This window comes from Callorhinus ursinus, unplaced genomic scaffold, assembly GCF_003265705.2.
Source record: "Callorhinus ursinus isolate GAN/ISIS: 27379988/994484 unplaced genomic scaffold, GSC_fseal_2.0 scaffold100, whole genome shotgun sequence".
NCBI classification, from domain to species: Eukaryota; Metazoa; Chordata; class Mammalia; order Carnivora; family Otariidae; genus Callorhinus; species Callorhinus ursinus.
The window spans coordinates 203,233-227,328 of record NW_027397162.1 but is presented as its reverse complement, the minus strand read 5'-3'; the positions used below and the strand labels follow the sequence as shown (position 1 = coordinate 227,328).

At 47.9% G+C, this 24,096-nt stretch overlaps 1 long non-coding RNA gene across 4 annotated transcripts in view; it reads right to left on the bottom strand.

Annotated features, from left to right (window-relative positions):
- Positions 1-23,627, bottom strand: part of LOC141371787 (uncharacterized) — an 89,497-nt gene extending 65,870 nt beyond the window's left edge. For 2 of the 4 annotated variants that reach the window (XR_012377017.1, XR_012377018.1), the window contains exons 1-2: positions 23,325-23,621; positions 22,143-22,241 (exon numbers count right to left, since the gene is read on the bottom strand). This is a non-coding gene — a long non-coding RNA (uncharacterized lncRNA). Of the gene's footprint in view, positions 1-22,142; positions 22,242-22,528; positions 22,644-23,324 lie in introns of those variants that run through there. The other 2 variants (XR_012377020.1, XR_012377019.1) reach the window with 2 other exon arrangements.
- Between the last annotated feature and the right edge of the window lie 469 nt (positions 23,628-24,096).

Here is a 24,096-nt window from a genome sequence, read left to right as displayed (position 1 = left end):
ACTGGTCTGCCCTCCTGGCAATTCTCATAGCTTCAGTGACACCATACCGGGCGGATTCTGCTTCCAGCTTTGCTATGGCTTCCAGGACGAGTGTTCAATGAGGAACTTACCAGGCCCGCGAGGGTCTGCCTCCCAGCTCCCCCCGCTTACTGCCCTCCGGCTTCACTGGCCTTCATCTAGTTCTTTGATCATACCACGGTACTTCCCACGTCCAAGCCACCCTTTGCTCAGATCAGGGCAGGCTGCTTCCCCTGCCGCCAGGCTCACATCAAATACCATCTCCTCACACAGGCTTTCCCCAGCTGCTCCATCTAGAATAGCAGTGACATCCAGGCCTCTCAATCCTGCCCTCAACCCCAGACCCTCAATGCCCCTGGGCTCCCTGATGATGCCACCCTACCTCCTCCCATACACTTTGTGGATCTGCAAGTCCACTCCGACCCCAACACCGGGTTACTCAGAATTATCTCGTACTCACTGAATTGGGTGCTTATTGGTTTGCCAACAAACAAACCACCAAACAGCCACCCAACAAACACTCTCCTTTATTTTGGTCATAATGCTTTCTATTTCATTTAGGGAACCCAGGCACCCCAACTCTCAGAGTGGAAATGACATCACTTTCTGATCCAGGAATGGATCCATGTCTCAGGTCTGGGCAACTAGCATCTCAGGGACTGACTCGTGGATGGGCTTGGGACTTGGGTGAACTCTTAAGAGAGATGCTTTCTCCACAGCTAGGCTGGCAGCACCCGTGCCTAGAGCTGTTGGCAGCATCTTTACCACCATGAGGGGAGAGCCTATGGCGGAATGAACCAGGTCAGGGGAAAGCAGGCCCCAGAGCCCGAGACATAAAGCTCACATCTTGACGACATCATTTGAAATGCTGGATCCAACTATACTTGAAGCACGCTGAACTTTACAGATGTCAAGGCAATACATTCCCACTCACTTTAAGAGTTCATTTTCTGGGGCACCTGGGTGGCTCAGTCGTTAGGCGTCTGCCTTCGGCTCGGGTCATGATCCCAGGGTCCTGGGATCGAGCCCCGCGTCGGGCTCCCTGCTCAGCGGGAGTCTGCTTCTCCCTCTCCCACTCCCCCTGCTGTGTTCCCTCTCTCGCTGTCAAATAAATAAAATTTTTTTTAAAAAGTTCATTTTTTTGTCACTTACATCTGAAATACAGTGACAGATAAAACCCCTATCCTAAAGCCCTGTCACCCCTCAGGTTAAAAACATTAGAGTCATCCCTGACTCTTCCCTCTTCTCCATTCCCCACATCTGAAGAGCTGCCATGTCCTGTGACGTCTCCTGCATAAATGTGTCTCCCATCACTCTCCATGCTTATGCCTCCACTTACCACCCTTCACACGGACACAGGTCCCAAGTCTCTAGTCCGTGCCACCGTTAATTCCCCACCGCTTGCTTGCCTCCATGTTGGCTCCCTCCATTCCAGTGTCTAATCTCAAAAAGGACATCCTCCCAAAACACCAATCTAACTCTCTCTCCTGCTTAGCAACGCCTCTTCAGTGACAAGAGAAAGAAGTATTAATTGCTAAAGTAAAACCAAACAAATGAAATAAAAGTTGTGTACTGAATCAGGTCACTGAAAAGCCCAGGGGTGGCTGGATTCGGGCATCAACGGACCAAGGTCCTCAAAACCTTTCATTGGAGATCCATCTCTCTCCGTCCCCAGGCTCTGATTTCCCTAACCCCTCCCACAGAGCTTTTAGGGCTATCCCTCATTGGCCCAGACTGAGTATCATGTCCGTCCTGGAGCCAGTTACAACTGGCTTCTGTTGACCAGGTAGAGGTCACAGGAGCCCCATACACTGAGAGGGTTGGAGGAGAGGGTTCTTCAAAAGGAGAAGGGGGTTTTGCCGGTAAGCACTATCTTACATCCACCCAAAGCATACCAGTACCTTAGAGACCAATTGCAAGCTCCATGAGGCTCCCTGTGGTCTCCTCTGTACCCACACTTCACCTCCCCCACCACTAGCACCTCCACGCACTAGTTAGAATAAACCACTTTGTGTTCCCTCAACTTTCTCATCCCTAGACACACATCCACTCAGTCCCAACACTTGTCCCTCCCACTCTCTTTCCAACAATTTCCTGCTCAGTGCTGAGGCCTCAAAGGTTACTTCCTCCCAGAAGGAGGCCCTGAGACCCCACAAATGAGATTTGGTGCCCAGGGTGGATATTACTGTATGTAGCAGTCCTCCTTGTTTCTTTGAGGATATTAACCCTGCCCCTTATTCTGGGGACTGTTTCTCCTTTACCCACAACCCCATTGCAGGTGACCTATTAGAGCATTCTCTGTGTGTGGCCCACCCAGGCCTGTGAAGAGCCTTCTAAGGACAAGGCACGCAAGACTGCTCCTCGCAGATGGATAACCTAGGAATAGCACCGTTCTGACCTCATGGGGAAGACTTGCATGACAGTGTGCTGCCAACATGCAGATTCAAGTGATAGAAAGACAGCTGCTGGCTGCATTCCACTACCCTGAGCACGGCTACACCTCTTCCCTCCCCGGGATTTGGTTACCAGAGCCAAGAAAGTCCCCCTCTTTGCCTAAACTAGTTAGAGTTGTTTCTGTCATTGGCAACCCTCTCAGACCAGCTGCACCCCTGCCATTCTACGGAGTGGCCCCATGTGCCAGAGGAGAGGGCTGAAGGTGAACTAGACTGGGCTCCTTTCCCTTGCAATCAAGATGGCCCCGTAGGGCCACGCAGAGGGAGGCGCCATCCCAGTGATGCGCTCTCAGACACACTTAACAAATGGATGCTCCTGTAAGACTTGCTGCTCTTTGGGGGTATCACCTACGAAGAGACATTTGAGCCTAGGGTGCCATGCTGGATGAGAATTCCATTCCAAACGCATTGAGCTCCTGAGACACAGAGTAATATATGGTGGGTAAGGGAGGTCATGCTTCCTGAACTCCACACATTACTTGCCACGTGACTGGAAACAAGTTACTTAACCTCTCTGTACCTGTTCCTTCATCTGTGAAGCAGAGGTGATGATTTAAAAAAAATAAGTATGACCTCGTAGGATCGTAGAGGATAAAGTAAGAAAATCTATACCAAGTACACAAACAGCACCTCGCATTCAGGCAGCCCCAAATAAGTGTGAAATATGAATAGACCCACTCGCTGAACGTTGCATAGAAAGAAGCAAGCAGAAATATTTGCAAGTCCACCAGAAACATGTGAGTGAAGAGGGAAAACACGAATCTGTCTGAACACACGTGCATTCCTCGCTTTTCTTATAATAGCCACTATGCATCCCACCCCAGGTGCTGTGTTTGCCCCCCAGGCACTCGCTACATCTCTTCTGAGACTGCCCCTTCTCTCACTGTCCTGTCATACGGTTCAGGTGGGGCTGACCCCCACCCCGCTGACTCCAGGCGGGGGCCGAGGACCTCGTCTGGCCCGGAGAGCAGTATATCCCCTTGGCCTCAGGGACTGGTTCAGGGATGGGCGTATCACCCAAGGAAGGTCACCAGGGAACGAACAGCAGAAGGTGAGGATTCCAGGGGCCTTCCTGGAGGCTGGGCTACTCTTGCAGTCACCAGTCAGCGACGAGGGAAGAAAATCAGAAGAGAGCATCACCGTGGAGGTCAGGCCACCCAGGGGGCTGCAGAGGTCGTGCTAAGGGGGAGGATGTGAAAACGGTGCCCTTGACTGGAGAGCGGAATGGGACCCAAGTGGGGAGGCAGGCCTCGGGGAAGAACACAGCCATCCAGACACAGCAACAGGGGGAGGAAGACCATGGGGCCCAGATCCAGGCGTGAAGGTAGTGCTGGAGGAAGGTGGCAGTGTCCTTTTGATGCTAACATTTCATTAGAAAGTTGTGGCACCAAGTGCAGCACCAAATAGCCACGCCTTGACCTTGGCTTCTCCTTGTGCAAGTCTCCAGGAATGAAGCGGCACCCAGCAGAGCTCAAGAGCCAGCACGATTCCTCCCAAACCACCCAGTTTAAATCTTGGCTATTGGACAAACCACCTCTCCCTTTCCTGATTCAGTTTCCCTACATGAAGAAAAAAAAATCTCTGAGAGTATCCAGCCAAAAGGTTATTGTGAGCATCCACTGTAACAGAGCTTAGCTCACAAACTTATCTTTGCTTAATGTTACTTACTGCTGAGAATCAGTACTCAACGAAATTCAAGAAGAAAGGTATCAGGAAAGCACAGGGCTTACAAAGGACTATGGCCCCCACTTATTTTCTTTTAAGTTTATTTATTTATCTATTTATTCATTTATACCCTCTGAATTGTGGCTTGTTAGGAAAAAACTAGCAGAGAAATGATTAACGGTGAGCTGAGTATTTTATTGGCTATCAAAGATGGAGCTACAACATGCAATCATCTTTCAGCAAAAGCTAATGAAAGCCTTTCTCCTACGAGTCTGGATAAGTGTCCTGGAAAACAGAAGGCACCGCATCATTTCCAACATATTCCTTTTACTTCATGCATTAACCTTGATTTGTCAGAGCAAATCCTGGTCATTTTACTCCCTCCTGCTTTAAACAGTCTTTCTAATTGTCGCTCGGTTTGGGATCCCAAGAGCTTTCTTAGCCCTGGACAATGGGCCTCGGTAAGACTAGGGGGCAGGGGAGAGGTATGCTATTCATTTGTAAAGTGCCAGAAAGGGGAACCGCACGGCGCCTCTCTGGGAAATCGCTTCCCTTAAACAATCAGCCTTTCTTCCGCCTTTCTTCCCTGCCCTGCAGGGCGTGCATGCCTCCGGGGTTACAAGTAACCTAATTTGAAGGCCACAGCTCTGATGACCTTCAGGTCGCCGATTGATTTGGAGCCTCCAGCCTTCTGGGCCACTCAGTGTCTCCTGGGACACTCCCAGGCAGCCACACCAGACTGAGGGACGCCAGGAGCCTCCTTTCCTTAATCCCTCCAGCTGGGGCTGGATGCCCTGGCCACGGCCAGGAAGAAGGCTTGTACCTCAGCACAGGGGCCTGCCTGAGCCCCTGCCTGACCCCTCCAAGTGACAGGATTTGTATACCAGTAAGATCTAGGGGATGCAATCCGGTTCGAAAGGGAAACAAAGTGTTACTGTTTTCATATCCAGGAATGGGGGAGGCCTTGACTCTCTTCACGTTTCCATACTCAGGAGGGAGGTAAGCACAGACCCTGTATATATTTCCATGTCCAGGAATGGGGTAGATGGAGACCCTGCCTCTGCTTTCATCCACTTTGGGGGCAGGTGACCCAGTAAAGCTTGTCTCCAGCCGCAGTGAGGATTCAGGAAGAACCAGAATGTCCTGCACCCTCCTTTCCAGCCCCACTCAGCCTCAACCTTCCCTAAGGAGGGGAGCAGGAAGGGAGGGGCAGAAGGGGCTCACCCCATTCACCTTGCAAATCAAAGAGCAAGAAGGCTCCCAGCTTCCAGCCCTGGTACAGAGCCCTCTGGGGCACCAGGAGCTACAGTCTATCCCTCTGATACCACATTACAGGACAGTGACAGGTGGTTCCCCTCTGGGAGCCCCTGCTCTCCCTCCCTGGTGGCGAGGAGAGGAATTCAGAGACCCTGCCTGGGACAGTCAGGTGTAAACTATAAATAAAATTCTGTCAGACGCCCACAGTGGAGCATTCACTTGTTCAACAAGTGTTTTACATACACTGTGTCCCAGGCACTGGGCTAAACTCTGGGCAGTCACAGGAGCTCGTGGCGATGCGGAGAAGGGGACAGGGACTCTGACAAAGTCAAGATACCTTTTTAAATTAGTGGCAGGGCGCCTGGGTGGTGCAGTAGGTTATGTGCCTGCCTTTGCGCAGGTCATGATCTTGGGGTCCTGGGATCGAGCCCCGTGTGGTGTGGGGCTCCCCACTCAGCGGGGAGTCTGCTTCTCCCTCTCCCTCTGCCCCTCCTCTGCTGGTGCTTTCTCCGTCTCTCTCTAATACATAAATAAAATCTTAAAAAAAATAAAATTAAAAAAAATTAATGGCAATGGGCAATGATTTCTTGGGTGTGACACCAAAAACGCGGGAACAAAGGCACAAGTACACAAGTGGGATTACAACTAACTTCAAAACTTCTGTGCATCGAAGGAGATAACCAACAAAATGAAAGGGCAACCTATAGGATGGGAGAAAATATTTGCAAACGGTAGAGCTAACAATGGGTTAATATTCAAATTATATATATAAAGAACTCCTAAATTCAACAAGCAAGTAAATAAACCCAATTTGAAAATGGGCAAAGGACTTCAACAGACGTTTCTCTGAAGACGATACGCAAATGGTCAACAAGTACATAAAAAGGTGTTCTGCCTCATTAATCATCAGAGAATGCAAACCAAACCCACAATGAGATAGCATTTCACACCCACTAGGGTGGTTATTAGAACAAAACAGAAACAGAAAATACCCAATGTTATAACGGCGGGGAGAAATGGGAACACTTGCACCCTGCTGGTGGGATTACAAAATGGTGGAACCGCCATGGAAAACAGCATGGGGGGGTGTCCCTCAAAAAATTAAAAATAGAACTACCCTGGGATCCAGTAATCCCACTTCTGGGTACACATGCAAAAAACTTGACAGCAGAGTCTCAGAGAAATACACCCATATTCTCAGCAACAGTGTGATTCACAGCAGCCAAGAGACGGAAACAACACAAGTGTCCATCAGTGGATAAGTACATAAACACAATGGTATCCACACGATGGAATATTGTGCAGCCTTAAAAGGCAAGGAAATCCTGCCACGTGTTACAATATGAATGCACCCTGAGGATATTATGCTAACTGAAAAAGAGGCTGTCACCAAAAAGACAAATATTGTGTGATTCCACTTCTGTGAGGCTCCTAGAGTATTCACATTCAGAGAAATCAAAGGACAGAGAGCCGGGGGAAGTGGGGTGTTGTTTGGTACAGAATTCTAGATTTGCAAGATAAAAAAAGGTCTGGAGATCTGTTTTCCAATAGTGTTTATGTAACTGTACACTTAAAAATGGTGAAGACAGTAAATGTTATGTTTTGTGTATTTTACCTCAATTTAAAGACTGGAGATAAGAAAACAGGGTAATCTGCTGGTTCCTCAGGAATTTCTACAGAGGAGAGGCTTCAGAAGGGTGAGAAGGAGGGACCCTGATGCGGGTTTGTGCATCACTTTATAAATCACACAGAGAAGACATCAGCTATGCACATCAAAGAATGGGTGTCAATCGTGGAGCTGGGGCCACCTAGGAGGTGACAGGCATTTTTGGAGGGTGTAAGGGACTATTGCAGCTGTCTCTAACGAGACGACATTGAAGCCCCAGCCTAAATGAGAAGTCAAAGGAAGGTCTGTGTGAAGAACATACAGAAAAGGAGAACAAGTGTGAACCCCTGGAGAGAGGCTTGGGAGAAGCCTGGTGTGGCGGGAGCAGTGCATGTGACGTGCAAGGTGACGGGAGGTCACTCTGGGCTGGGGAAAGGGTCTTGTAGGGGCGAGAGACCACGGGGACACTGCAATCCATAGCGACAGCATGTGAATGAGCTGGAGGTTGCCATCAGGCGGGGCTAGGATGCCTGGGCAGCAACAGAGGGGAAACCACCCCGTGGTAGGAACAAAACCATAGTCTGTAGCATTTGCCGATTTCCACTGCGCAAATACTCCCACTGAGGCTGATGGCAAGCTAACAAGGTCACATCACCAAATGTGGTGGAGCTGGGAGAGAGGACCGCGACTGGTGCTTGTGAGCCTGTGAAGACCACTACCAGCCCACCGCTGGAACTTCCCTTCTTCTGGGCAGGATCAGAGAAGGGCTCCTGGAGGAAGTGTCCTGAAAAGTGGGGACAGAACCAGGAGGGAAGGTGTTCCAGGCCAAGAGACCTGCCGCTCCAGGTCCGGCCCTCAAGAGCAGGGCCTCCGAGAAGGGCGGCGTGCTTGGAGAGGGCAGACCCAGGCTGGCTTTCTTTGGTAACTGTGATGAAATGCATGTAGCATAAAATTTACCGTCTTAATGATTTTTAAGTGTACAGTTCAGTAGTGTTCTGTATATTCCCACTGTTGTGTGGCCAACCCCACCATCCATCTCCAAACTCTTTTCATCTTGCGAAACTGAAATACTCTGTCCCCATTGTTAGATATCATCTCCCCAGGCCCTGGCACTCACCCTTCTACCTTCTGTCTCTATGAATCTGACTCCTCTAGGGACCTCACAGAAGTGGAATCATACAGTATTTGTCTTTCTGTGACTGGCTTATTTCTCTTAGCATGATGTCTTCAGGGTCTACTCATGGAGCCCGTGTCAGACTGTCCTTCCTTTGGAAGGCTGAATAGTATTTCATGGGATGGACAGACCACATGTTGTTTATCTGGCCACTCATCGATGGACACTGGATTGCTTCTGACACTTGGCTATTGCGAATAATGTTGCTGAGACACTGGTGTGCAAGTATCTCTCTGAGATCCTACTTCTAAGTCTTTTGGGGATATAGCCAGAAGTGGAATTGCTGGCTACAGCCTGTTTTGCACATTCCTCTTGCCCCAGCATAATGTCTGGCACCAACAAGGGTTTTGGGAGATACTGAACTGTGCTTAGAAAAAGGTCTTGGGCACAATCCTATGATCTTGGTACTGTATGCCCAGCATCTACCAAGAACTCCATAGAAGCTATTTCATTTAAGGTAGGATCTACTATAATACCCATTTCACAGTGGTAGAGAAGTGAAACCACTTGAGTGGGAGGAGCTGCAAGAGAAGCAGTATTTGTGGGCAGAGCCTTGGGTCTACTGGAATTTCCAATCAATGCTAAGGGGTGGGGGTGGTCTTCATCCGAAGGGGTCTGACTGGTTTTTAACAGGGAGGGTGATGTGACCAGATTTTTCTCTAGCGGAGATCCTTCCGACTGTAAGCAGAGTGCATCTGAAGCCACTCAAATCCGAAGTGACCTGGAGCTAATGTCTGGTCATAGAGATGGGGGAAAAGAGGAAAGGTCTGGAAGACATCTACAGGGATAGTTGGGCACAACATAATGTGCAAGACATGGGCTCCCCAGTTCCCGCCTTGCATATCACGTGGCTGACTGATAATAACCCTTCCCTAAAAATGGGACAATGTTTAAATAGAAATGGTTAGTAGTTGCTGGGCAGGGATCTCCTCAAGGGAGGGCAGCCAGTGTCTCCCCCTTTGCTGAGCCTGCAGATGTGTCCTTGGATCAAATGACAGCTGTGGGGGTGGAGAGGGCTAGCGGCAGGAAAAAGCAGGAAGAACAGGGCCCGCACTTAATCCGCCACAGTTGTTCTGGCTTTGAAAGGAATATGTTGTCCAGGATGGCCTCTCCCCTAGTTCTCTCTTTCACACAAGATTGTTTCATTTTTCCCATGCTAAAAGGAATATGTGCCCGTTGTGGCTACTTTCAAAATTACAAAAAAATTAATTAAAAAATTAAAATTATCCACAAGACCAACGAGAGATGAATTCTAGAAACATTGTGGAATATTTTCATACATTTTTCCCCATGAAAATATATTCATGAAAGCCACTTTTAATGAAATTGTGAGGATGCTATTCATTTGACAATTTTTAACTGAGTGCCTATTATGTGCAAAGCATTGTTCCAGGTGCTGGGGATATAGTGGCACTCGAAACAGACAAAATTAATTCCCTGCCTTGTGAACTTGACAACCTACACGGTGTGCACTTTGCTTTTCCTACTCTTTCCTTCTCCAGAAACATAAGCCCCTATTCTCATCAAACAATTTTAGAGACATGCCTTATAATGAAAACTTAAATTGTCATTGTATAGACATGCCAAAATACGTCTGCCCTTCAGAAATTATTAGACTTCCAGTTCATTTCCAGTTTTTTTTGTGTAAATGTAAATAAAACTGTAATGAAAATCCCTGTACACACATTCTTTTGTGCCTTGCTGCTTCCTTCCTAAAGGCAAATCCCCAGGATCAGAAGTATTTGGTCAGTGGGAACACAGAGTTGAAGATTCTCTACAGAATTCTCTACAGAAGTTTAAAAATTCTTCCCCATCATCAGATAATATGGGGATAACTACTGTTAAGGTTTAGGGATATTTACTTCATTCTTTTTTCTATGCATACATTATCTATCTGTCTGTCTGTCTATCTATCCATCCATCCACCCATCCACTCAGCCAGCCAGCCAGCCATCCTTCCGTCTGTCCATCCACCCATCTACCCATCCATCTCTACCCTCCCTCCCTCCCTCCCTCCCTCCCTCTACCTCTCTACCTATCAGTCTAGACTTTGTCATCATTGGAAACTGTATCATGTTTGAAATCTTGATAGACAGTCCTGTTCTCAACACTAGCCCCTGTCCCTTTGGTCTTCTTCCTTTCCGCCAACACACACACAATTCTGTGGCATTATTGGCACATTCAGTCTGTTACACCTGACTTCATGTTCCTTCCTGTCGAATTTACAGTCCATGGTCCATTCTGACAATAACTCTATTAGTGTTCTATTACTGTGTAACAAATTACCACAAGCTCAGTGGCTTAAAATTCTATAGGTCTGAAGTCGAGGCAGGCTCTACTGGGTTCTTCGCTCAGGATCTCAGGAGACCAAAATCAAGGTGTGGGCTGGGCTGTGCTCTTATCTGAAGGCTTTGGGGAGGAATCCACTTCCAAGAATTCACTTCCATACCCCTCTTTTGCCATTACAGATCGTAGTAGCCAGCCTCCAGGATGGCGCTCAGTGATCCTCACCTCTTTGTGAAGGCTCTCCCACACTGAGCAGGGACGATGAGCCGTGTCACCAATAGCACACTGCAGAAGTGACAGTGTGTGATGGCTCAGGCTAGATCGTAAAAGACATGGCGATTTCTGCCTTGTTCTTTCTTGGATGAGATGGACTCTGAAGGAAGTAGGCCACCATGTTGTTAGAGACACTCAGGTGGTCCTATAAGGGTGGGAGGGACCGGGGCTTCTAGACAACAGCCAGCATCTACTTGCCAGGCCCTTGAGCGAGCCATCCTAGAAGTGGATCTTCCCATCCTAGTCAAGCCTTCAGATTGACTGAAGGGTCTATCTTTTCTTTTTTTCCCAAATTTTTTTATTGTGGTAAAATACACATAACAAAATCTACCATCTTAGCCATTTTTAACGTACAGTTTGGTGGTATTAAATACATTCATAATGTTGCACAACCGTCACCACCATCCATCCCCAAAACTCTTTTCATCTTATATAACTCAAACTCTGTCCCCATTAAATAATAATGCCCTATTCTTCCCTCCCCAGGCCCGGAGACCATCATTCTACTTCCTGTCTCTATGAATCTGACCACTGTAAGTACTCCATAAAAACGGAATGGTAAAGTTCTGTCTTCTGGACACAAGGGTCCCAATTTCTCCATATCTTTGTCAACACTTGTGTCTGCTTTGTTTTGTGTCAACAGTAGCTACCCCGATGGTGTGAGGTGTCAGAACAGTGCTGGGCTGTGGAAGGGTTCCAAGCCGGAAGAGACACAGTCTGTGTTTTTACATTTGTCTGACTGCGTTTTGGAGAATGGCTGTGAGGGATAAGAGAAGTTGCTGCAATAGGAATCTACTGTGGCCCTCACTGCGGGGAAGATCACAGCTGGCTTCGAAACAGAACAAGGGGGATGGAGAGAAGTGGAGCGATCCGAGTGATGTTACTGGCGGGGACAGAGAAAAGATGGCGGTTAGGAGAGAAATTTATGTCTGGAAGTCTCACCAGAACATTAACACAAGTCCCAGTGTCCAGATGAAAATGTCAAGTCAACAGCCTTCTAAGGAATTTCCCTGATCCATGAGCTAAACACCTGCTGGAGTCCAAGCTATGCACACATCAGTGTCTAATAATCAACGGAGGGACCCGTTTTCTTGGAAGGGCACAGTGTGCCTGTAATCCAGAGAATGCCCGTTTCCAAAATGGAAAAAGGTGAAAGACCAGCTGTCTGTTTTGCAAATATATCCCTGGTTCCTGGTTTTAGTGAGTGTCCCCTAACACCCAGGATACCGATCATCTTTCATGTCTTCTACCTCTGAGTGTATTTCCTATCACCCCACGAAAGTAGGTTTATGGAAGATGCTTCTCAAGCTGAATAAAAGCCACGTTTTACTATAAAGCAATGAAAAAATGTCACTTTTATTCCTTTATCACCTCATATAGCAGTGGTTCCCAACTGGTTGGGGGGGTGGCAATCCGGGCCCCCGGGGGACATTTGGCAATCAATGTCTGGAGAAAAATTTGGTTACACGACTGAAGGTGGGTAGTGGCCAGGGACACTGCTCAACATCCATCATCCACAGGACAGCCCTACACACACACACACACACACACACACACACACCCCCCAAAGGAAAATCAGATGTCAACGTTGGTAGTGCTGAGGTTGAGAAACCCCGTTCCGTAGATACTTAAACATACATGTGTACCCCCACCCCCAGGCCTCACAATATTCATAACCCCGTTTTCACAGGGAGTTATAGTGCATCACAGATGAAAAAAATGTACAAACACAGCTTCAAGGAAAGTGGAGGATTTGCCTCTCCTCATCCCATACTATGTAACTAAATGGTGCCCCTAAACCCTTGTAGTGGAAATTCTAGAGCTTCCACTGCTTAAAAGCCTAATGGTTTTTCATAAAGGAGCTTCAGTTATTTTTCTGATAGCAGTTGGTGGGGGGGGTTGTTAGTTGGTTTGAAGTAAGGGAGTGGTAAAGTCTTATTTGTGTGGGGAATCGACTGGAGGGTGGGCAACAATGGAAGCAGGGATACCATCAGGAGACCAGTGGAGTGCTCCAGGGGAAGGATAAGGGTGGGAGAGGTCCAGGGGCCAGCAAAGGAGGTGGAGAGATCTTGTCTGAAGGAGGAGGTGCTTCTGAAGCATGAGGGACAGGACTTTGTGGTATATGGGGACTGTGATCAGGGGAGGGGTGCGTTGACGTCCATGCTTCTGCCTTACAACTGTGATAGGCATTTCCCTTCCCAAGAGATGTGCAGGCTAATGACCCAGCCAAGATTTAACTCCCTGAGAACAAAAAATCAGTTCCTCACAGGGAAGGAAGACCAGAACAGCCAGGGCATGTCCAGGAGCGGCGTGGGGCCATTTCCACTCCTCTACTTCCCCTAAACTCCTTTCCTGAGGAAGGACTGGGGCCTCCAGGAGGCCCATTTGGGGAAATGGAATTGGAAATGGGCAAGAACCAATCTCTCCTGAAAGGGTGAACCGGGGCTGCCACTCCATTCTCTGGGTCACAAGAGGGGCCAAGTTCCTGCTGCCAAGCCACCTGGGCTTGAATTACGTGGGGACTTCTGGCGTGCCCCTGTTCCAGTCTGCACCAGGACATCCTAGCTGTTGTTGAAGAGTGGGTTGGAAGGAGGCAATATGGAGGCAGGGAGGCCGTCAGGGAGGCAGTTCACAAATGGAGAAAGTTCTCCTTGCACTGTTCTAACTCAGTGAACAAAATGCACCAGAATTTCTGCCCTCATGGAATTCAGTTATAGTGCAGGTTTTCTCAGCCTGGCAGGATTGACACTCTGGGCTGGATAATTTTTGTTGTAGGGGTCTGCTCTGTGTTTTGTAGGCAGTTTAGCAGCATCCCTAGTCTCTGCCCACTAGATGCCAATAACACCCCTCCCCCTCAGTTATGACAACTAAAAACATCTCCAGACATTGTCAAATGTCCTGTGGGCGTAACATTGCCTCAAGCTGAAAATCACTGTTCTAAGAGGAGAGGACAGCCAGAAAAGATAAACAGAATCCTTAAGGAAATTATACAGTGTTCTAGCAAGTGATATGTAATCAACTTAAAGAGGGCAGAGAATGCTAGGCAGTGTTAAAGAAAAACTTACTTGTGACACTTTTTTCCAGCTTTACTGAGATGTAAGTGACATAAAACATTGTGTAAGTGTAAGGTGTACAATGTGTGGATTTGACACACTTACATGTTGCAAAACGATTACCACCATAGCTAACACCTCCATTCATCCCTTCAGGACACTTGTCCAAGATGGTAAAGAAGATTTTATCCAAGAGAGCTACTACCATGGGGTTTTGCAGTAGGGGAGAGAGATCAGGATCACCTCTGAATACAATAAGGAAAAGCAGAAATTTATAGCCAAGGAGTTGGGTGGATGTCAGTTGGTTAAAAATTATTAAGAGGTAGGTTAACTATTTTTTTATTTAAAAAATATTTATTTGTTTATTTAGAGTGCGAGCAGGGAGAGGGGCAGAGGGAGAGGTGATTCTTGCAGAAGGCAGACCAGGGTGACAAGAGGCTGAAAGTGATCAAACCAACGGCAGGGAATTTTTGCCAAACTGACTCAGGCCAAGGACAGAGCCTGAGGTTGGGGTGGGGCTTTATCAGAAAGTCTGAGTAGAGTTAGGTCAAGGAAAGGGTCTTTGTCACAGTGGAAGGAAAAAGGTGTTGCATTTTTAAACAGGGAGGGCAGGATAAGCCTTGTCAAGGAGGCAAGAGTTGACAAAAGGATTGCATTGAAGCTGCAGATTGCTTTGGGTTGTATGGACATTTTTACGATATTAATTCTTTGGATCCACGGACACAGGGTTATTCCCATTTATTTGTGTCTACAGTTTCCTTCATTAGTGTCTTATAGTTTTCAGCATAGAGATCTTTCACCTCCCTGGTTAAATGTATTCCTAAGTACTTTATTGGTTTCAATGCTATCATAAATGGGATTGTTTTCTCTCTTTTTCAGATGATTCCTCATTAGGGTACAGAAATGACACTGATTTTTATATGTTGATTCTGTATATTCTGCAACTTGACTGACCTCACTGATCTCACAGTTTTTTTGGTGGAGTCTTAGGATTTTTAACATACCTCAACACAACTGGAAAAAAAAAGTATTAAAGGAAAAAGAGTTGACAAAGGATGAGCAGTGCTGGGGATGAAGAAAATGGGAAGGCTGAGAGAGAAGTAGAGGGGGAGGTCAGATGGAAGAAGGTGTATGTGAGGTACAGCCCATAGCGGGAGGTGTGAGAGGAAGTCAGGGATGTTTCCTGGTTCTGCGGCTTGGAAACTGGGTGGATGGTAGCCCATTTGCTGAGTTGGGGACTGCTATAAGGGGAAGGTCCGGTCCAAAAAACACCTGGTTGGACTTCTTCTAAGCTTTGCTGCACTCTAGGTGCTCAATGCCTTCCAAGCAAGAAGGCCCAGAAGTCAGCTCCTAGAACTCTGGTGAGAGGTCTGGGCTGGAGAAGAAGGAGGCCATGGGAAAGGATGAGCAAAGCCAGGATCAGGGTGAGGTGAGTGAAGCATTCCCCTCACTTGCAAAATTTAAGGGCATGCCAAAAGCTCAGGAATCGAGATAAAGAACATTTTAGCAGATTGTTTTTTTAAAAACCAAAATGAATGCAAAAGAGTCCATGGTGAACAAAATATCCAATTTTTTTTATTTTTTTAAGTTTTATTTATTTGAGAGAGAGAGAGAGAGAGAGCGCGCGCGCAAGCGAGTGCATGAGCGGGGGTGGGGGGAGAGGGGCAGAAGGAGAGGGAGAAGCAGACTCCCGCCTTAGCAGGGAGCCCAACACGGGGCTTGATCTCAGGACCCTGAGATCGTGACCTGAGCCACCCGGGTGCCCAAAATATCAAACTTTTAGATTTTAGATTTTTTAAAATCTTAATTTCACTAAAATTTTGGGTTTAAAATTTTTAATACATTTAAATTTTAGGTTTTAATGTTTAATTAAAATTTTTTATTTGTGATTTTAAAATCTAATTTAAATTTTTTAAGAATTCTAAAGACAGGATGAGTAACGGTGCCATGCCACATCATGTCAGAGCTTGAGGGTAAAGGAAAAATCAGCAATACCGACTGGCTTCGTTTAAAACGTTGGTACTATTCATCATGGATTGTTTCGCATTCATTTTGATTCTTTAAAACATTGCATTCAAATATTATTTATCTTAACACTGAGTTTTTTGGTGCCTCCTTAAACTCTGAGACACTTACATCACCCCAGCCTAGACCCCAAGACCATGAGAAGTGGAGAGCACCCGTCCTGGCTCTGCCCAATTCACCATACAGGTGTTTGCCTTCCACGTGGGAGGATAGACACCTAGGGAGAAATGACACTAACTCCCTGGGGCTAATAAACACCCGGAGGCAAGCATGATTTATCCCCAGGTTCACTATTCTCCACTCAACCTCTGCTCAAGGAACACTAAATCCCCCAAGTTGATATTGTCCCCGGTAGGAGGGGCAGGCAAGCAATAAATGGGCAATCCAGAATATAGAGAATTTATATGAATTTTGCTCATATGGAGAACTCATGGCATGTGACCAAAAACCAGGGATAATAAGGATGTTGTTGCTCCTACTGGAGGAAGGAGACACATTCCCAGGAAAGTACGGAAAGCTTAGAAATGTAGGAACAACTGTGATTATATATGGAGCTCTGCATTTACTTTGTCAAAACACAATGAGACTACTATTCTGTGATGGGCTGAATTATACATACCGCCCCCCACCCCCAAATTCATATGCTGAAGTCCTAACCCCAGTACCTCAGAATGAAACTGTATTTGGAGATAGGACCTCTCAAGAGATAGTTAAGGTAAAATGAGGTCATTCGAGTGGGCCCTAATCCAATCCGCCTGGCATCCTTATAAGAAGAGGACATTTGCATATGTATGGAGACAGGTGTCCCCCCTCCATGTGAAGACAAAGGGGGAAGACAACTGTCTACAAGCCAAAAAGAGAGGAGGACTCAAGAGTAAACCAACCCCGAAGACACCTTGATCTTGGACTTGTGGTCTGCGGAACTGCACAAAAATAAATTTCTATTGTAGTGGTGCCGTGTTATGGCAGCCCTAGCAGACTTATACAACTCAATATCTGAAATCAACGGACACTGCTTAACTGATTTTTTACCACAGTAAGGGAGAGCGATACTAGTTGGGTCATCTCTGTGCAGGATGGACCGATTTTATACAGAATCTGGAGTTCAGGGTTTGGCAGGCCTTCCGGGACACAAATAGGTTGACATCATCGGTAGGACTGTGGCCTCTCAAGTGAGACCCCTGTTGATTGGTTGGCACTTAGAGGCGTGTTTATCGGAGTGAGTCCATCCTTGATGGGCTCTTTCAGTGGCTGACTTTCCAAAGCAAAGTGCTGACACCAATTGTTTGGCTTGAAAAAAGTGCATTCTCTGAGGCGAGTTGTCACTGATCGGTTGAATGGGTTTAAAACTGATTCCGATGGCTGTTTGTTCCCCTGGCTGGAGACCAATGCGTCTTTTCCCAAGCTTGTGGGAACTTCCTTATTCTCAACTTGTTTGGGACTCTGGCCCCACAAGACTGTCAGCCCCGTGAGAAGAGGAACATGACCTGAATTGCTCATCCATATGTATCCCGGGGCCTAAGAACATGACTGGTATCGATTAAGGTACTCAGTAAATGTTGGAAACTAGTACCATTCCTTGCTCAGTGTGCCTTCCTGGGAGTCATCATCTAGGTTCCTTGAATGAGAATGGGAGAATGGCCTGGTCAAAGGATGTGTACATCTTCAGCTCTGATAAAAGCTGGGATGAGGTGGGGGCCAGGAAGCCAAGAGGAACAGAGGTTCCAAGAAGGCGCCAGAAGAAAGTGTTTTTAAGAAGGACAAAGAGGTCAGTTGTGTTGATGGCCACAGTAAAGCCATATAACATGAGGACAGAGACATGACCATTGCATCTAACATAGTAAATTTTGAGCAGAATAATTTCAGGGGGTGTGGGGTGAATGTAAATCTATTTAGAAGGAACTGATCAGAATGTGCTCTAAAATATAGTGTATTAATAGAAAATTTAAGGCATAGCAAGGCCAACAGATCAGAAGATGACTGTCATTAAAGACATTGTTTGTTACTCACAATTCCCAAGAAGGGTCCACCATGCTATGCAGGTCTACACGGGCCAGTCAGGAGGCAGAGAGAGTAGGGGGAAAACGTGGGTAAGATCCTTTACTGTGGTTTCTGAAGGAACAGCTGAGGTAGAGTAAGCCAGGTTAGGATTGGCCAGTTCTAATAATTTCAGTGGGTTCTAGGGCATAGGGGATGTCCCTAGTCCTCTAGTACCTGGCTCTGGGGTACGTAGAGTAGAGGGATGGTGGTCCGGAGTGTGAAAGGCTGGTAAGGGTGTGGTGAGGAATGTGTAGACTCTGAATTGATGAATTTGCATTTGAAAAGCACATCCCCAGAGAGAGGACCTCTCCTGGGGGTGGTGGGGGTGCTGTGAGGGAGGCAGGAGGCCAAGCAAGGTGACACCAGCATATTGTTTGGTTGTCGAGAAAAGGTGTGTCCATATCGGCCTGTAGAGCAGATATTAGAGCAACACGTTTACAGAAGCTAGAAACACAGTTAATACAAAATAGAAGGTGAGGCACGAAGAGTGGGAAATGAGCACAGACAAATCTGGAGGGAAGACGTGGGCTCCACAGAGAACAGGGAGAGAAGTCATCACAGCTGAGGCGTGGGAGCTAGGAGACAAGTATGACGATGAAGTCTGGGACAGAGAGCCTGGTCTGAGGTGTTCCCGTGATCCAGGCTGAGGGACTTGGAATTTATCGTAAGGGCAATGGAAGCACATTTAGGAGACAGTTGCCCAGAGAGCCATGGTGGCAACATAGACACAGAGATGGAGCAGGCACAGAAGGACCCAGTTGAGAGGTTTTGAGATGGTGAGAGACGATCGACCTTTGCACAGGTATAGAACTTTGCAGGCAGGTGAGAGGGAACATTCTGGCTGAAGCTTGTCCTCCCTGAGGAAAGTGAGCTCCAGAAAGTTCACACAGGTTTAGCGTCCACAGGGGCCTCCCGCCAACGCCCTGGCTCAGACTGTTCCTTTGACTCCCGAGCCAAATGCCAGGCAGGGACCAAGCAATGCATGCAGTGCAGTCTATGGGATGTGTGGGTGTGGAGGAGAGGGGATGGAAGTTTTTCTTAGAAAGGGCACACGTCCAACATTCCAGCCACATTTCCAAACCAGAAAAAGATGTCCCTGGTAATAGTCTTTCCCACCGGTTATCCCTGGATCCTTGTTTTCATCAGTGTTAGTCCCATTTTCAGGGGCTGATAGTCTATTCCCCTTCATGTCCTAATAAAACAGTTTAGTGTCCTGAATCCCTTTCACAATGACCAGTACAGAGAAACGGCCTGATTATTGTCCATTGAACTAAATTCCAAAACTCCAAAATACATCCTGAATGAAACCATAAGAGAGTGGGAATATTTTTACCGTCACTATTTGTCACCTCCCTGTATCTCTACCAAGGCGCGCGCGCACACACACACACACAACGCAAGTATATACTGATGAACGTTTTTTGGATAGTAATACGATGTAGTTGTTCATAAGGTGGTACAAACATAGCTTCCAGACACATTCTGTTTTCTAAGCCAACTGCCACTCCTCAGACCTTCCAAACGGAACTTGGAAGTCTCCGCTTTACGTGAGCTTTGGTGGGGGCTTGGGTCTTCAGTGAAAGAACTGCAGGAATCTTTTGAAGGATTTGAGGTAGAGGTATGACAGTCTGATTTTCACTTTTAAAAGGCACGGAGAATGGATTCGAAGGGGGTAAAAATGCAAGGGAGATCGTACTCGATTGTAGGAACCAAGCCATGGTAGTAGTGGCCTTCACCGTGTTGGGAACGATGAGATCAGGCCCGAGGAAAGAGCTATTTCAGGAGGCAGAGTTGGCAGGGCTGATGACTGATGGGATATACCAGGTGTGCAGAGGAGAGTGACCAAGGACAAGAGCCAAGTTTCTGCCCTGGCCTCTGAGAAGAGCTGCGTTTCAGCGCAGGCGGATGGCAAGTCCTCTGCAAGACCGGGACCACGTTTAAGTGGACATTTCTGGGCAGAGGAGTTCTAGAAGGAGGTACAGCCAATGGTGCCCACCCTCTGGGAGGAAAGAGGTTAACTCCTGAAAGCAGGCCTGGCTACGTAGTTTGCAAGGGCCCAGCGCAAAATGAAAATTGTTCAAAACACAGGAAAAAGTGTGCATCGAAGGCCCGAAAATATAACACTTCTTTCTTCTTTCCGAGGTCCCCCTCATGACCTGTCCTGGTGTTTTTCCTTTGCGAATTAATGCATGCTTCCTTGTAGAGGAATAGCTGCGTGGTGAGTGCAGACCCTCCCAGGCAATCGATTCAGGGGTGTGTGCAGAGCACACTAGCTGCTAGGTTCGTCCTCCCATCTGAGCCAGAGTGAAGCAACATGCCCTGGTCAGGGCAGGGACGCAAACCAAGTATTTCCCCACCACATCCCAACATAGGGGGGATGAGCGATTTCCAAAGGTCTGAATCAGGCGTGGGTGAGAGTCCTGCCCCTGTCAAATTGCCCACTGAATGCACCCGCCTCCACCTCCTCTCCTACCTAATCTCTCAGCCTCACTCTTAAAAGGACACTTGTCATTGGATTTAGGGTCCACTCAAGTAATCCATGATGAGCTCATGTCAGAACTCTTAATCACATCAACAAATACCCTTTTTCCAAATAAGGTACCATTCACAGGTTCTGTGGATTTGGATGAGAATGTATCCTTCTGGGGCCACCATTACACCCTCTACACTAGCCCTACCTGAAAGAGAAAACGCCTGACTCGGTCAGATAGTGTTGGGAATACATCTTCTCCCCTCTTCCCTTGTTCTCCCCTCTCCAAGAAAAACTGGGTCCTTGAGAAAAAAAAGCTAGGGGAGGAGAAAGGAGACAGGAAAGAACAAGCATTGACTAAAACATCCTGACTCACCCTCCCAGCTCCATCCTTCTCAAGGCTTCCATGTTCACCACCCAGAAAGAGGGCAGAGGGGGACTGAGGTGGCTCTGCCTTTTTCCTGAAATACAGGAAAAAAACCAGGCCCAGATGAGCCCCAAAATTTACAGCAGGCCTCTGGTCCTATCGGCATTTTAGGAAGGTCACCCTGGCCTAGGTTGGGGAATGAATGGAAGGAAGGAAAAGTGGAAGCAGGTAAACCAGCAAAGAAGGTGGTACACTTGCTACTGGGGGTCAAACTGCACCCCCCACCCCAAGTTGGGGCCAGACACCAAATTTGCCACCACCATGATCTTGGACTTCCTGGCCTCCAGAACTGTGAGAAAGAAGTATCTGTTGTTTATAAGCCACCCAATTTATGATAGTTCCGTTATAGCAGCCCGGATGTATTAGGACTGTGTCAGTGAAAGTTTGAATGGGTCGGTCCAAGCGTTCTGAACTCAGGGAATTGGGTTCTGAAGTGAATCCGGGATAGCTCATCAAACTTCACCATGGCCTGGAGGACACATTCTTCTACACTGTGTACCTCCATTTGTTTTTATTCCATGACCTCCAAGAAACCTCCTGATTTATATTGACTTTGAAGTGGTCAACAAACCCACAGTCTTCCAGTCCCTACAAAGAATTTCTTCCCACGGCTCCCTTTGTAAATCACTAACAACACTGGTTAATGTTTATTGAGAGCTTACTTTGTGCTAAGCCCATTGTGTACATTATGTAATCTAAGCAGCAGGAGAGAGACTAGGGGACTCTAACTCTCTTGCTTTATTCCCTGGTAGGCAGACAAGATGGTCCTAGCTCAGGCACACTTCCAACCAGTTGAGCACCCAGCAAAGAGAATGTCATTCCTCACAACCCCCAGGGAAAAGTTCCAGGTAATTCTCTGAGTGGCTCATCTGGAGTCATGTGCTCATCCCTGAACCAATCACCATGCGCACAGCAACAGACAGAGTGACTGACCAAGCCTGGGTCAGATGCTAATCAGTTCCCCATACAAAAGAGGGTTGTGGCAAGAATTAGGGGGAAAGAGTATTGGGCAGAAAAACTATAGATGTCTGCAATAATATAAATTATGTTTATAAATATTAAATAGACCAACTATGCCTCTGGCATTTTCAATTAAATTGGCCAATAAATTCTCTTTTTTTAAGTCAATGTAAGTTAACTATACTATTTGTTATAAGAAAGAACACTGAATCATTTACATATTTTTCTCTTTTTCCGCCAGAATGTAAGCTCCATAAGAACAGATACCAAGTCTATTTTGTTCACTGCTGTAGTTCCTTTGCCTAAAACAGTACCTGACACCATAGCTGGTGCTCAGTAAATATTTGCTATGTTTGTGATCATCTTGTTAACATCTGACCTCGATCCCACTAAAAGCACTTCTATGCAGCAAAGTGTTTTGTTTTCAAAACTCACCTCTGTACCCTCTAGATTCCAATATATGTCTCACACATCATGGTCTCTCAGAATGTACTGAAGAGTGAACGAGTAAGTACACGTTTCTCCTGCTCGACTCTAAAGAAGAGAAAGGTAGAACCATGAACGTTGAACAGGAATTATAACTTTAGAATCTAGCAGGGTCTGACACACAGAATGCCACTGCCCGTCCAAATACCATCGTTGAATGATAGACTGAATGAATTAATAAACGGCAAATATGCATAATGTTAATGTCACTGCTGCTTGCAGCAGCTTCTGAGCTGAAAAGCTATGACTCTGTGGACTCTGCCGAGGTTCACACAGTCGACATTTTGTTCTTCTGCAGAGACGCCCCCCGCCCAACAACAGACTTGAACACGTACAAAAGTCTTGCATAAACCACCAATAGAGGCGGCTTTGGGGCTTCAGGCAGTCCCCCCCATCCCCCAGCCAGGCTAGGTTGACGTCAACGGTTCTGGCTTGTTCTCCTTCAAGAGCTCTTAGCTCTTGTTAGCTATGGAGGCAGGTTCAGTCTGTTACCATGGAAACTGCAGCTGGAGTGGGGAAAGGGAGGGAGATTGAGGAGTGGGCAGGGACTGGAATTTTCCAGCTCAGGAGGCTGACTGTGTGTGGAATCAAGACACAGAATCAATACACAGTCAGTTCTCAATAAATATTCTCGGGATGACTGAACAAAAATGTGGAAACTTGGACAAGGGACTTCCTATCTGAGCCTCTTCCCTCATTTGTAGAGTAAGAACGATTATCCCACTGCATAGGAGGTTTCAATTAAGATAACGTAAATCCTCAGCAGAGGGCCAAGCACTTTATAAATCAAAGCTTCTCAGGGATGGTCTTCAGATCTGCTCGGCCATTATCTACAAATTCCAGATACCATTTTTTTACTCTTCTAAGAGGAATGCAGTCGTCTTCCCTCCCCACGTTACCATGCCGCCTCGTCACTAAGGCTCCAGATAAAAATACAGGAAACCCAGCGTTCCCAAATGGGACCTATCGAACGCTCACGCGACGGTCATTTACCGGTCCTTTGGGGAGCAGCGGCGGGGCATCCCCTCCGGTCATTTACCGGTCCTTGGAGGAGCAGCGGCAGGGCATCCCCTCCGGTCATTTACCGGTCCTTGGAGGAGCAGCGGCGGGGCATCCCCTCCGGTCCTTTACCGGTCCTTTGGGGAGCAGCGGCGGGGCATCCCCTCGGCGCCAGGCACCACGGACACTCGCCCCGACACGTGCCTGCGCCTCGGGGCTGTCGTTCTAGGACGGACGGAGTCAGTTCTCTTTCCCCCCAGAATACATCGGACCCAGTGAAAACGGGGCCCGATGGGATTCTAAAACCGACACGCACTTCCGGGCTATAGCTAACTCACGGCCTAGCGCACCAGACAGCCCGCGCCCTACCCTGGGCGCCTGGCTACGGGGAGAGGACGTCCCTCGGGCCCACCGCGAGGCCCTCGAGCGCAGGGCCCGGGCTCCACGGCGGCCTTCCCAGGCGCCCTTGCGCGGGGGCCCCGGGGTGCGCGTGCGCACTCAGTACCCCCGCTCCCAGCCGGAAGTACGTGTTCTGGGGCCCCACCCCGCCCTCCCCTGGGAGCAGAGGAAGGCCTCGAGACCCGGGCCTGTAAGACCGTAGCGAACCGCCGCCGCGCGGAGACTGCAGAAAGCTCTGCAGGCCTGCCTGGGGCTTGACCCGGAAGGCCCGGCCCGGCGCATGCGCGGGCCGCCGGCCTGGGGGCCGCGCCCTCTTTGGCGGTCGCCGTCGGGCCCGCGAGGCCTCGTGGGGGTGAGGGCTTCCGCTCCCTCACGGTGACTCCAGCGGCGTCCCCCGCCGGCGTCACAGACTGGGTTCCCGCGTTCTCTGAGCCCGGGATTCGTGGGGACCGCCGCGGACCCGAAGGAGAGCACTCCGGGGGGCGGGGGGGTCACAGACTAGGCT